The 16,008-nt window shown below is 33.8% G+C and overlaps 1 long non-coding RNA gene across 1 annotated transcript; it reads right to left on the reverse strand.

Annotated features, from left to right (window-relative positions):
- Positions 1-1,027: 1,027 nt before the first annotated feature.
- Positions 1,028-3,520, reverse strand: LOC127865719 (uncharacterized). Its single transcript, XR_008042741.1, has 2 exons — positions 3,402-3,520; positions 1,028-2,989 (listed from the first exon to the last, which is right to left on the reverse strand). It is a non-coding gene; the product is annotated as an uncharacterized LOC127865719 (long non-coding RNA).
- Between the last annotated feature and the right edge of the window lie 12,488 nt (positions 3,521-16,008).

Here is a 16,008-nt window from a genome sequence, read left to right on the forward strand (position 1 = left end):
GGCACAAAAATAATATTTTATCCGGTATACAATTTAGAACTTATCAGCATATTTAAATATAGCCTTCCTATCATGCAGCGTGAGAACCCGTTTCTTCTATTGCTCATTGTGAGAAAATGTAATGCCCTTTGTTGTGTAGTTGTGTCCAAATGAAGTTAAGGTGATATATATATATATATATATATATATATATATATATATATATATATATATACACTGCTTTTCGGGTAAACATTGAAAATGCCTTAGGCAATACACACTACTTTTTAACCAAATGTACGTGTATTTTATAATAAAAATCATTAAATGAATTATTTTCACCAAAAAACTTTTGTTTTTTGCCCCCGTTTGTACTAGACTATACATTTTATATGAAGATGCAGAATTTATAAACTTTCAGGATGAATGTGCGCACCAGAATCAGTACAACTTTCAATAAGGCTAGCTATAACGTTTATTTGTTTTAAATTGTCCAATAGGTTAGCAGATCTGGTAAAAACATTTTTTGGGGTGAGCAGTATGTATTTTGAAACTCGGATGAAAACCGATTTTCTGATATAAAACAGCGACATTTTGGTGTGTTTTTTTTCAACTGTTAAAAAACTTTTTGAGATCTTTTGATTGCTTTGCAGAGAAATCAATGTTTCTTGTTAAAATATTCGGTAGTGTGATAGCTATCTATTGACACATTTTAATCAGGTTTATATGAAACTAAAAGTATATGCCATTTATAGGCTTTACCAATTGATATTCATATAATTAAAGAAACATAATAATATCTCGAGAAATAATTAAACGATGCCCAGAATACGCTTGAAAAGGGAATGAAAACAAGACAGAGTTTCAAACCCCTTGTTAATATTTAATTCAGCAATGTCCGAAAACAATATACAAAATATAAAACACTACAGATCAACACTAATTGTTTTTAGAAATGAACATAAAGTCTATATATTATAAGAGGTCGGCGGTTATACAAATGTATGCATTTCAATTTGAAAGTGGCAAACATAACGTAAGTTGATGATTAAGGAAGTAAGATTTTATTCAGAAATGTAACAAGAAATATCTTTAAAAAAGACATACGGCGTTGATAGTTCAATGAATGAGATCAATGATAGCGAATGTCTTTTTTCTGTGCAGTTCTTAGCTGCATCACACGCAGTACGGGATGTTACGCGGAGTTTTCGCGGCTTATTTTACATTATTACATATTGCTGGTCATAAACCTTTAGATACAAAACAGAGAACCAAAAGAAGAATGGAAGTGAAATTAAAACATACGAGTCAACCGGCCACACGAGAAGTATCCGTAATTATAGGCGCGTTCTTCGAACAAACCTGTTTTAGTGGTTTGTCGGGCATTGCTATTTGATTCGATTATTAACAGTATCGATAATCATCGCGCTCATGCTTAATACATTGGTCAATATGGTGGAATAATTATTGTTAAATTAATCAAAAATAATATGTATCATTGTATTGTTGAAAACACATTAAGAATCTACACATTTCTGGTCTAAAGAAAATTCCAGGTCACCTAGTTCACGGATAGCGTATTTATTATATAACTATTATTTTACTGGCCGCGAACTCCGGTGATGACCTGTATATAAACTCTGACATTCATACACTGGCCGCGTAATGACCCGGGTTGAAATGCAATGTATTAAAGTGAGGCCTCGCTTCCACTGCTCTTTATACTTTTACATGTTAACATGTTGACAAGAATATGGAAGTTAGTACTAAATATGAGAACATAGCCTTTAAATATAAACGCCTTGCGCTGGTAATTCTCTGAAAATAAAAAGGTGCACGCGCAAACTGTATTGATGTCGAGAATTGAGTGTAAAACTGTTCTATCTATTAAGCCTTTTCATTAGAAATAAAATTGTTTCATGCAGTAAGACAGTGTTTCAAAGACGCGTATATGTTTCCAATGTTCTGGTGGAATACTCAAATCAGCCAATGGAATAAATGAAGTGTATTCATTCGTACCTAGCCGCGGGGAATTTTATTTGAATTTTATTGGACACTTACAAAGGTCAGGAGAGGTGAAAAGCTGGCTTAAGACAGCTTACGCCGAAAAAGGCACTTTATTCAGCATCATTAGTGTGAATGTATATAACAAATCACGTAAAAAAGTAAAACATCATAATGTAAAAACTTAATAACTAACATAACAACAATACATATACAAAACAAATAAATACCACGATAATCTTGTATGAAGGCATCATATGTATCACCTTAAAAAATATTCCAACACACTTGTAAAGTAAATAAATAATACTGTGTATCTCAAAACAAGTATGTAATTCATACAACTATTAAGACAATGGAAATTCACAAGATGGAAGGTGCAAAGTTCGCACAAGAAAATGAGCATTTCACCGCGCTCATATAGAAACAATCATACCCGCCAGGGATTCAGTTGTTGAGACTTTAAAGGACATATTAAAATGACATGTTCATAAAAATTCCTACAGTCATTCAAAAGAGCATTTCACATAAAACCGGCCTTGCAAGTTGTTGGTGACTTATTAACATCATTTCTATCATTTCCCTCATTTACCGTACAGTTTAAGAAATTAACTCTTGTCCATGATACTTCCATCATTCGATTTGCAGTCATTCGTTCTGAAACCCGTTTTGAAACAGCGTTTATTACGTTAGACCATACCTCGGACCTTAAACCATTTATAATCCTAATGCAGCGGATGTCCATCAGGTTCCCCTCCGCACATGCACTGAATTGACTTGCGTCGTATTTTCAATTGGCATTGTTTTCCTATTTTCGAGCACATGGACACGCCCTTATTCGGACCCCCTCGCGGCACAACATCCGTGCATGACATGGTGGCCGGGTCCATTTGACACATGCGTCCCTCTGCGTACAGCATCACGGACACCAAGACGACGCAGACCAGGATTGTTCGTGTAGATAGCATTGTGTTGGTAGTGGTTGCTGTTAATGCTGTTACTGATTCTGCAAGAAGGTAAGGTACGTTATATGAATCGCTATGAAAAATAAGTCATTTAGGTACAGCAAAAATATTTATGTTTTTGTAACGCATCTTATAACTTTAAAAAATGTTAATAACTCGCATTATGTGTGTTGATTTAAATGTGTACACGTTTAACCAAAGACGGAGATAAAAAAAGCAACAACGCAACTTTCAATCTGGTTTAGGCCACCGGTAATTGCATGTAACAAATAAAATCTGATCCAAAAGTAATTTAAAGAACCATACTCTATTCACAAAAAATCATGTTCATTTGTATAATACTTGTTTGGTTCAATAAATCAGATTGGAAAATGCATTATATTGCTTTATCCGTATCCGTATCTTAATTACATCTGTGAAATTTAATATTAAAAATAAAAATATACAACTAACCTTTCTGTCAAAGCAACTATATATTTTTCTTGTTCTCTTTGTTCCGGTTTTGTGTATCCCGCTTTGGTATGAACTGTTGTTGGTCTTATACTTTCAAATGCGACGAAATATATATACTATCAATAGGGAAACCCAAGTTCTTAAAATAGTTCTCGAAACTCCGATTGGTAATGTACTTTTCTCAGCAACAGACGATTAAACAGCCATCACAATAATGGTTAAACAATAGGCCGCAATATTCTGCCTGCGTTTATTAATCCATGTATATACAATTCAACGAAGTTGTTGATTTGTGATATGGTGAAACATGCATGGGATTTATCAATATTTCATTACAGTTAGACGTTTACATTAAATGTCATAGGCTTCACTGTCGCTGCCATGTAAATGGAAATCAAAATAAATAGCACGGTTGTAAGCTCGATCCACAATCACACACAGTAATCGTTTATATAAAACACGCCAAGAACAGGTACTTTCTATGAAACGGACTCAAAGATGTTGCCACGCTATGAGGCAAATGTTTGGTCCTTCTTGAGATCAACTGTATATTTTAACGTTTTGTGAATTACTCTAGGTTCAGCTAAAAAGCAATTAAACCCTACGTGCTTTGCACTGACCGTTCGAAGGCGATGAGTTTTATTATTTTTTACTTTTTGTTGCGTGTTATGCGTTCCTTGCCATAGTTAAAGGGCCGCGCGCAATAATAGGGTGTCTCCTTAGTACTCACTAAATAATGTATGTTTGAGAAGCAGAAACAAAATGTCAACTCATGTTGTTCGGCCTTTATTGCGCAAAGCAATACGGTGGTATTCCATCGACAAACAAACTTACATGACCACTTTGATTTGTATTGCTTATATGAATGATGGAAGTGTCTTAGTCCTTGTAGTAAGTATAGTCACTGTGTTCAATCGCTTTTAATTGGGCATTCTCATACTTCAATGAGGATTCCGCTGATAAAACGGTATTTAAATTTCTAGTTAAAGTTAAAAGAAGTTTGCCAACACCCTTTTTGAAAAAAATAAAACATCACTTCGGATTTTTTAATGACATTTTCTGGTGCGCCTAGCTTCCGATAATAACTGGTAGTGAAGTGGGTGGCATATTGTTTGTTAAGGTCATTGAGTTATATAAGTGGTTGATGTATTGTTGTTGTATGACCCATTCATAAAAATTTCCCGATTGATTACTCGGAACAGTAAATAAGAAATTTTACGTGAAGTAGATTGCGAGGAAGATTCAAACGTAGTGGGTTTAAAAAAAAATAAATATGTCGGTCCATAAATTACAGTACCATCGGAAGATAAATAATGACTTTTATTTCATATACTTTTGATTAAGTATGTATGCATTAATGCCGTAAGTGAAAGCAACTCGAAATCGAACCTTTGGGTATTTTGTCCCGCGAAAGAATTAACTGTGTAGGAGTATGAATCATTTCCGAATTTGATAGCTATTTCGTGCCTGTTATCAGTGATTGTTCAAACGTTCAATTTTAACTGTGTTTGTTATAACATAGATTGGTCAAGTAGTTTTGCTACATACCGATTAGCGAATAATTGCTGGTACATTTCAATCATGTCCTCAATGGCAATTTGTTTATTAATTTCAATCATGAGTACAGAAACTAGAAATCGAACCGATCGATGGTTATTTGGTTCCGAGGTAGACATTGCGCTTATGCTACGAAACATTGAAATAGAACCTATGTTCTTGGTATAACTTAACGGTTTATTGCAATTGCATGTCCAGCAACTCGACATAGAGCCTAGTGGTATTTGTTCCCACACGTAAACCTCGTGGCTAAGGATAGGATGATGAATATTGCTACAGAGCAACGAGTATTTGTGTTTTAACCAGAGCCGGGACTTGCACCTAGATTTCTTCTCAACCGAAGAAGAAAAGGCGTTCTGCATTGAACTACTTTGGTTTTGTTAACACGTTTCATACAAGCTGCAGAGTGTAACTTTTGCTTTGATCTGATTGAAAGTCGGTGTCACTCAGCGTTTGTGTATCGACTTGTGACCGTTCCTATTGTATGATTACAAGAGCAGTCGCTTACCAGCAGTGTTTGTTCAACTAATTTACTGTCGTTTCATAATGTGAACTTTCGTTTTGTTCTGTAGAAGCATTCAGAATCAAAATTAAACTTGTTTGATATACTTTTTACTGTGTACAAACAATTGAGTTGCTGAGTTTCAAAAACGTTTGTAGTGTAGCGAAACGTTTTAGATTGGGATAAAACTGAATGCTTACCGCAAAACTGCTTTGCACAATTTCAAAGTTAATGACCATACATCGAAAGTCATGAAACTCGGTAAAACTGCATACATGTATACAGTTTTTAAGCCTTAATACGTTTAACAATTTAGGTTGATGTGTCTCATTGCAAGACAAGTTATAACTAAAAGTATAACGAGCCGTTGTACAAAATGTTTATGCAGTCACAAACTAGTAACTGCTTTGAGTTTACGAGCCACTGCTTGTGCGTCTCAACAAAAGAAGTTTATTAAGTGTAATGAATGTTCAACGCAACATTGAGTAGCACAATTTGTGGCCATATAGCGAACATCTATTAATGTTGAAAGTCATTCATATAGTTTTTTTTTATCATTTTACCTCAAATCAAAGTTTGAACTATTTTTTTGCCTTGTACATGTACGCTTGAAAGTAAGTGGGTGTTACTCGGCATTTTTACGGGCTTCTGACCGTTCCTCTTGTCTTAGTACAAGAGAAGTCGCCTTCCCACCCAGCCCTAGCAGACTTTGTGCATTGTAGACAGAAATGTTACTGCTCGGTGATCGGTCAGGTACGATCAACGCGTGCCTGCGTTTCTGAGAAAGCCAGATTAAGGTTTTTCGTGTCACTGTACGAAAATACCAGGGTGTCGCACGGCAAAGCACAGACAGGTCACCATGTGTGCCTACCACCCTTCCGACAGCGCAACAATGTGGTGTTGGAAGGATTCCCAGATAGTGCCGACAGTATTTCACGGTCATAACGGGGACGAGTTGCTTTGTAGCGCCTCATTTCGTTTTGACTTGCAACCCCGCCCTAGACAGCTACACACACAAAGGGCAAGACTCCCCGTGACTATAAATCTCAGCAAACGTGAACTCGAACCAAGCTCATTTCGTACCCCTTTCGGTCAACTGGTACTTGTTTTTCGGTCAACTCATACCTACCCGAAGTGGTCAAACCCCAATTAACGTTTAATATAAATAGGGAGATACAATACGGCAAATGCCTATTCGTAGACTACCATACCTTAATTATTATTATTATTATTATGTTATTCTGTGTAGTGATCTGTTTAATCGTAGTGCCACAACCTTTACACTTGTTTAAGAAGGAGAAGAAAGTTTTCTTTGTAAATACGTTGATCAAATATGTTATGTACAAACATGTTGATAGTCTTGTAATGTAATTGTAAATGTAATGCTTCTTTTTTGTTGTTGATGGAGAATGTCTCTCAACGTTTTAACTTCAATAATTGTGTATACTATATTATTAAGACTGGAATAGGTTTCAGCTAGTACCCGTACGTTTAAGACATACGCCAAGAGTTAGTATTTCACATTAAATCCTTTCGTTATTTTACGTATGAGTGGCACTATTGGTGAATGTTGCTTATATATAATGTCTGTTTTTATATGTTACAGATTTTATGAGACTTTATTGAGTTAATGAATGAATGAATGAATGAATGAATGAATGAATGAATGAACGAATGAATATATGAATGAATATTGTTTATTTTGCAATAGGTTAAACTTTTTTTTATGTAAAATGCCACTAGGTTTAGGTTATAGTAATCATCTTATTGATTAAATGAAAATGAAATGAAACAGAAAGTGGCTGGAAGCCACACCGCCAGTGCTTATTTCAGCTATTGGTTATGTTTGGAACTGCAACAGTTGTGTAATACGCAAGCAAGATTAAGTGACGTAGTATCGTTTATTTACTACATTTTATATCGAAAACCCCACACATACCACTCATATTTTAACAAATGACCTACTGATCTACTATCAACTGCTTTCTGGATTTGGTGTAAAAGTCTGTTATTAACTAACTCAATCGTAACGGGTTGAAAACTACTACGGACAATTTTCTGTTTTGCCACACCTTTTACCCAATATTTATTTTACATAGTTTTATTACACATGTCTGGCAATTAAAGATTCTGGTCCAGTTCTGTGCGTCTGTGTCTATAATAACACACATTTTGCGATACCGACAGAATCGAAGAGAGAAAAAAGTTAATTAAAAGGCTAAAAACAGTGTATATAAAACAAAAGTCTTAAAGGCCTATAAAGGTGAAGATACGTAATTATTTACAGATTTTTTAATATTTTTTTTATTATTTTATTTATAAAGGTTATCAAAAAACAATATATATATATGCTATTGGACATAATAAAAAAATGAGCAATGCAAATTGTTTTGAGCTCAAAATAAAGTGTCCTCCAAGTTAATTGTGTTCACAAACAATCAGTTTATTTACATCGCTGTTTACTCGTGAAAGAGAAAGTGAAAGTGACTCAGGTGACTTTTAACGTTTTCCGATATCACTCACAAAGTAGGTCTCTTCTAAATGGTTAAAACGTTTGTAGTGATCTAATAAGTTACTTTCTGCTGGTAAAAAGTTGTTAAAATAGAATTAAAATTGAATTTTCTTTCGGCTATTTTAGCATATGTCAACGCTCTGAGGCTACACATCACGTTAGTTGCAAAAATGTAAACATTTCTTCCATTTATGAAACGGTTTTATCTTCCAGAATTCTTGACAACGTTGTACCTAAGCTGTGTTATTAGCAGTTTTTATGCAAGAGTAACTGAAATCCGGTAAAAATTAGACCAGTTGATATGCATAATAATTGGATTTGTGACATTTATAGAGCCTTTAAATATATGGTCTAAAGGATATTTAATAGTTTTACACGATGACTGCGGGATACAAATGATACGATGATAAACACCAAATAAAATAAAAATGCCTAATAAACCAAACACGCAACCTTTATCTGTCCCTTATGGGTTTCGCAACCGAAACCCGTGTGGGACCGATAGTAGTTGTCCATCTAGAACAGGCATGGGCCCAAAATGGGATGTATTTGAGTCCCATATGATATGGGCTGCATATGGGTCATAGCTGGTACACATACAGGCTGCACATATACAATCCGTTTTAGCTTCTCTCAATATAACTTAAAAACAACATATTTCATGATTAACAACTTAATTGAATAGCAATATTTGAACCACAGTCTGGGACTGGTTCAGTCTGGAAATATAACCCTCTTTTGCCGTGATTTTGATATATGTCTATATGTTGACGTTTTCTGGAGCCTCCATGACGATGTGTTTTCTATTTTCCAAATTCTTTAGTTCATAATCGAAAATACACATTACATCTCGTATATGCGTTGCAATTGAAAAGCAAAACTTGATATTATGAAACAATTTTTAACAACAGTTCTTTATACAAGTTATGGGCCTGCATTTATTCGACACATCATTGTGAGATCGCAAACAATAATGCTTATAATTATATACGTTTAAATTTATAAAAAAAACAACACTATCTTTTCTTCATTTTGGCGCTGACATAATTGTCGAACGTTTAATTTAATTGCGCGCGCCTGTTTAGGAATTATGTGAGTTCCATATCGTTATATGAACGCTTGTATGAGTTTTATCACCGTTTCAAGATACAATAATTGTTGCTTAGAACCTTTTCTAATGAGTTTGTTTTACCAAATAAAAACGTTTCGACTCATGTTTCCTAAAACTGAATTATGGCAATGTTCGAATTACACGAATGTGTATTCTCTATATGTACGTTTTCATAATTACACCAGGTTTTAACCACGAAAAAAATGCGCGTCTTCAATGTTTTATTCCCAGCCATCGCATACTAGTTTCGTGTACACCAAAAAATGACATCACATATTTTTGGAATATGACGCAATAAGTATGCCATTTTATGACGCCATCAATCAGCTGATTCATTTTACGGATGGCGAAAAATTATGTCTCTTGACTAAATCTAAAGGTTGAAGGTCATATAATTTTAAAGCTAAAGTTTTCTCGACTCTATAGATTTCTTATGAAAAATCATTTAATGGTAGATTAAGAAGTAGTCCGTGCAAGCGACAGGTATATTCAACAAGGAGGGATACAGGCTAGTTTTTTTCATGGGGTGTTATACCGTCAATGTCGGTATAAAAATGGGATTAAAACACTAAATAAAACACACAGTTGTAATTAACCACATAGAATTTCAATCTAAAAACAAAGAAGAAAAGGAGAGTGTCAATAAGTAGCCCATTGTAGTGTAAATAATTAATTCCTCTAATGATATTACTACATGGATATACGTTATTGATTAAAAAAAATTGAACATAAACTTGGTATTTTGAATCAATATTTCAAAGTAATATGGTTTCCAGAAGTTTCGTTATTTAAAGCTTGAAGTTCTCGCTCCAGAAACATAAACGCTATTAATTTAGATTATAATTTACTGTTTCGAGTAATTGACCGGGAGAATTTCAATTAGTGAACACGATGGCACTAATAATTGCACAACCAATAATTAGGTCTACTAGCTTTACGTCAGCATCTGACGTAACTCAACATTTTAAACACCTTTCCATCCCACTCCACTCCCAGTTATTATTTCTTGGAAACCAGAAGATGTAAAAACAATATTACAAGTTATGCTGGTATTCCAAAGCTGAGGGTTTTCGCACAACATTTTGACTGTTTCTTGGAATTTAGTTTCTCAGCGTAATCCCAACCCCAATTTAACACCACTTAACACTATTGAACATTATGAATAAACCAACGACGTTAACTGCCACACTTCAACCACGCTTGTGCATTGTTACTATGCAATGGGGTCACGTGGATTTCAAGAGAGAGAGAGAGAGAGAGAGAGAGAGAGAGAATACATCCGTATTTATGTACACAATGAAGCCTTACCAAAGCTAAGTTGAATGTGTGTCCCTTTTTAAATATCAAATACATTAATGCATTTATGTTCTTTCAATACATGAGTGTCACCAACATGAGCTTACATACATTCCAACATATTTCGTCCGTTCGTTCAGTGTGACCAGAATGTTGTGTTATTGTGTCATCAAGGATGTATTTCGCAATTAAGGAATCGATCTCGGAATCTTGATTTCAAACTCGAATGAAAATGCATCAAACAGTTAAATTACATGAAACCAATTGTAAATAATTTAAACGTTTCACTGAAATATAGACACAAGATACCACATATGATGATTAACATATTACGGCGACTTTATACACCATTAGTATGGTGTAAGATGTTAAGCGTCTGTTACTTAGAAGTAAAATGACTCATACGAATTCTGGAAATTAGTTTTAGATATGGGGTTTCCAGATTGGTGCTATATATTGTTTGTCAACTGGCTTTGAAAGTAAAGAACAAACAACTGTTCAAAATTCAATTGTGATACAAGAAAACGATAGTAAAGTAAAAAAGACGATAATTGAAACATATAGTCCGACGAGAGACATTTTGACAGTAAGGTAAGTTTTTATTTTTTTTATTTTATATTTCACAAGAAATGCACATGGACCACAATAGTGAAATACATGAATATTATAAGTGTAAAGCAACACAACAATCGCATGCCCTAATGTATTTAACGGAAAAAAGTATAAAATATAAAAGCACCGGTCTGTTAAAGAGAGAAGTATGGTTCTAAAATGACTTATGAATGATATCTTGGTTACTGGACGCATTAAACGATGGTCAAAACCAGATTCAAAGATCCTGTTTTTTTTGTCTGAGATTAAATAAAAACTGTAAGTTGCAATGCTTTTGGAGAATGAACACTTTACGTTTCATCAAATATTGACAATTTTCCGTAGTGATTCATTTAGTAACCGTGTGGATTATTTTCAGAAACAACACCAAGAACACCACCACTATGGCATCTACACGAGTAATCTTAGTCTGTATCGTCATGGCTACCCTTGTGTTGGTTACGGAGGGACGAATGTGTCAAATGGACCCTGCCACCATGTCATGCACGGATTTTGTGCCGCGAGGAGGTCCATTTAAGGGCGTACCCAGGTGCTCGAGCACGGGGAAACAATGCCAGTTGAAAAAGCGCCGCCAGTCAACGCAGTGCTTGTGCGGAGATGACCGGGACGGACATCAGCTACATTAGTATCATAAATATCTTTAAACACTTTAGGGGCAACGTTTAAGATCCTGTATGTGATCCAACGTACTTTACGGGGATTCAAAAGGAATTTCAGAGTGTAAAACTGGAGCTCGTGCAAATGAGATACAACAACAAAAGCAACAACTGTTAAAGCTCTTACGCATACAATTGATTTTAGCAGAATACAAATTCACACAAGTTAAATGTGTACGACTGATGTACATGTATTATGGATACTAAGGGTTGGGTTGCTCAAACGATCAATATTTGCAGTGTTTTCCATGTATATTTATCACTTAAAAAACATATCACGTTATATTTAATGTTATTAGTTTTAACAAGTTATATTCCCTCAACTTTGTTTATAGGACGCATTAGTTTTGCACTCGACTCTTGATGCAATAATAAATATAGAATCTTGATTCTGAAAAGAATCTTTCTCAGATTCAGATTAAGTTTTGGTGAAACAAGATATGTTAATTTGCCAATCATAGTTTTAAGCAAATATATGCTTCTAGTGGGAATGATTTTAGATAACTAGCTTAATGCTCATTTTTTGTGGTGTATTTTACATTCTTCTTCGTGTTAATATACATTATTAATCAAGCTTTAAGAATGCAATGTCTTGTCATGTTATACAGTTTTATACATTTTGTCGTTTTTGACATTTGTTTTGATGTTTTAGTAGAGAAATATTTTGTCTCAAGTTGTAAATTATGTTTTTATTTTTATAGTCAGTGTTTATATTTTTCGACATTACACTTTACAGTAACTTATTTATTTGTGCATTCATTCGGTTTATTTGTGCATGGTTAAATCATATTTTTCGTTTGAAAAGATGATATGTGTTGCAAACCTTATCAAATGATGTTTACCCATTTACAATTTTGAAAGCTTACATGAGTATTATCACATATATGATACTTACATAGACATATGTTCATTCACGAAATAAAATGTTTATTGTTCATACAATGTATGTTGCTTTTGACTGACCGTTCATTGCATATTTTATTCACTAAACTGACACAAAATGATTTTTGCTCAGCACATTTCTAATAAAACGTTAATTATTTTAATGGGTATCAACTGCATTACTCCACCATAAAATGGTATAGCTTAAATGTGTTAAATGAGTCCGAAACCAAGTTAGAATCAGTACTTAGTATCCTTGTGTACGAGGGCGCTTTTTCGCAACAATAACTTTAAACAGGATGAGTTAAACTCATTTATGCCTAGCGTCTAGAAAAAAGGCCTTGGCAAACAGCGTAGACCCATGATGCGGCGTCTCATCTAGCCCTGCGCTGTTTGCTTAAAAGAATTTCTGTAAGACTTATTCTAAATATAGAAATAAATATACAAGACATTCCTAATTTTGGAAATAAATAGATCCAATTTAGAAGGAAGGGAGAGTCTACTAGGCATAAATGGGTTAAATTGACGAATTTGTAGATGTTTATATAGAGGATACTAGGTTAGCGTTGAAAAGAGAAAAGTTTATGTTGCGTGGCTTAGAACACCGGGAGCTCGAGCCTTGGCGAGAGCTTTCGGTGTTTGAGCCGAGCAACACAAACTTCTCTCTATTCAACGCTAATCCTAGTATTCTATTTATCCCATTGCTTTTTTTCAACGTGACATTTAACATAAATAGATATAATAACCTTAAACATAATTTTAATTCATTCTTAAAGGCGCTTAAAATCTAACTAATGTAACCATACGCAAAATAGTCTTAAAAAATTTACACAAAAACTGTAAAACGAGAAAAAAATATCACCGTATGCCTCGATTCAATTTTACGCAGCATGCAAATTGTAACACATTACGACCGCGAAAAGAAGATTTTACTTTAATATAATTCATTTTATTTTCAAAGGTATGATAAACAGAAAAACAGGTTAGTGCCTGATCTTTTTGTAACATATTAGGCTCGGCACGAATACAATAATAAAACAATGTTTGCTTAAGATAACGTTGGGATTTTCCGTGTAGTTCTATTTTCCTATTCTATTTTTTTAAAGAAATAATTGACGACTAATAAAATTGATGGGATAAATCGAATACTAGGTCGGTGCCGAATAAAACGAACTTTATTTTGCTCGGCCCGAAAATCTGAACCACTCGCCGAGGCTCGTGGTTCAGATTTTCTAAGCCTCGCAAAATAAGCTTCGCTTTATTCGGCATCGACCTAGTATTCTCTATTTAACTAACACAACTGTTTTAAAAAGGACTATATCTAATGTATTGATGCAATAGTAATTTTTATGCAAATCATAGCAGTGTAAGTGTCAATGTATAGATGAATATGTTCTACATTTTACACCAGCGATTAGTAAGTCCCATTTAATTTTTTTGAAAGCTCATCAAAATTTGTTTTGTTAAATGCGAGCTTAAAACATTAAGGATAAAAATATATATTAAAGACTGAAACTGAATTAATTAATGACTACCAGTATTCAAAGATTATTTGAATATTGCCCATACTGCATTATTTGTAACATCGTGATTAATACATTATCATGCAATAGGGTAATTTTGGCTTCTATATAATTTGCAATATCTATTTTAGCCTATTATGCACAGATTATGTCCTACGATGTAAAATTAATTTAATCATATGAATTTGTGCAATGTGATTAACAGATTAAATTGAATGATATGGGCGCATACTCGCCAGTTTTTTGTTCTTATTATCAAGCCAATTATAGGTCTCCATTTCATGTACATAACTTTATTGTATATACATTGTTTTGCTTACAAACTGTGGTCATAATAAATTTAAAAAATCAGCTTTGATATTATATAGATTCCGAATAACTTTATGTGAAAACTATCCGTCTTTTCTTGTTTTAATTCTGACATATGATCTGCAAACTGTTGCCCAAGGAATTAAATCAAGAATAGTTTTTTTCTATTGAGTCTGTGTTAAAAATACGTCATACACCTGAATTATGTAAGAGACTTTTAAGACTTTAGAACATCGAAGATTATAAAAATGTGTACGTGCTTTAAATTTCAAATAAGATACACTCCTTTAAAAACTTAGTGTCAATCCAGAATTCTTAAATAAAGGGCCACTTTTAGAACGAGTTTTTCTCGCAGGAATGCACATTTAGGTGTGATTTGTGTTGGCGCTAGAATAACTTAACCGGAAATTCACATTAGTGCAATGATGTATCTTCGAAGTATAAATATATGTAAAATTAAAGGAAATCATAATTCAAGCTATTAAAAGTGTTCAAATTCCAACTTAAAACACACACACACACACACGTTTAATTGATATTAAGGTCAACCAAGCAATGTAGATTGTAGAAATATATAGAATTCCTACTAAATATAACTATGCAAATCTGTTTGAGGCCGAGCATACAAACACAAAACTGCAGTATTGCTTACGCCTAGTTAATTGTACCAGGAAGTTACAAGCAAAATTGAATCAAGAAATAAAAATGACTCTTCTGCTAATTGCATGATTCTTGAGGGAAAAAAGAGTATAATTAAGGAAGGAAGAGATACAAATTAACATTTCTATGCAAGGTTGCCAAAAGTAAAAAGTGAAAATGGATTGCCAAATATAATTGTTAACACTTCAGCACATAATTATTTTATATGGAAGTCTGAGTGACACTCGATCTTCGGTACTGTCCATACATTTCAACTAAGAAGTGCTCAAATGAAAGATTAATAAAGCAAAATATTTACACAGAACTGATTCATTTCAGGATTCCTTTAGTTACTCAAAAGATGACGAGTGGATTACAAACAAAGAAATATGTAAAGTAAACATGTTCTTAATAGTTTTTAACTGATGGCCATTACTTTTGTGCAAGTTTTGAACACAGCTTTTAGAAAAAAATCCTAGTTAATCCAAGTTATTCCCAAAGTTGTGTTGGTATTATGGTATATGTTAGGTATATTTCATAATAGTTTTGCGGATACACGTGGTCCAAGAAAACATTATCTTGAACGTGATTTTCAACGCTGTTCTTTACCTATCATCCCCGATACGTGTTCTGGTCTTCTCGAACATGTGTAGTCTGATTATTAAACGTGCGTAACTGCTCTGTATCCGGGATTCCATTGTTAAAGAGGAATGCATTAGGTTAAGGTTTGCCTGGACGATCAAAAATCAAAATGGCGCATTTATTGCACAAATTCTCCTTACACCTTACACAACACAATTGTAGCCATGACGATACAGACCGAGATTGCTCGTGTAGATGCCATAGTGGTTTTGTTGTTGGTGGTGTTTCTGAAAATAATCCACGCGGTTGCTAAATTAATCACTAAGTAAAATCGTCAATATTTGGTGAATCTAAAAGTGCTTATTCTCCAAAAGCATTACATCTTACAGTTTTTATTTAATGTCAGACAAAATAAAGGTTCTTAGA

This window comes from Dreissena polymorpha, chromosome 2, assembly GCF_020536995.1.
Source record: "Dreissena polymorpha isolate Duluth1 chromosome 2, UMN_Dpol_1.0, whole genome shotgun sequence".
NCBI classification, from domain to species: Eukaryota; Metazoa; Mollusca; class Bivalvia; order Myida; family Dreissenidae; genus Dreissena; species Dreissena polymorpha.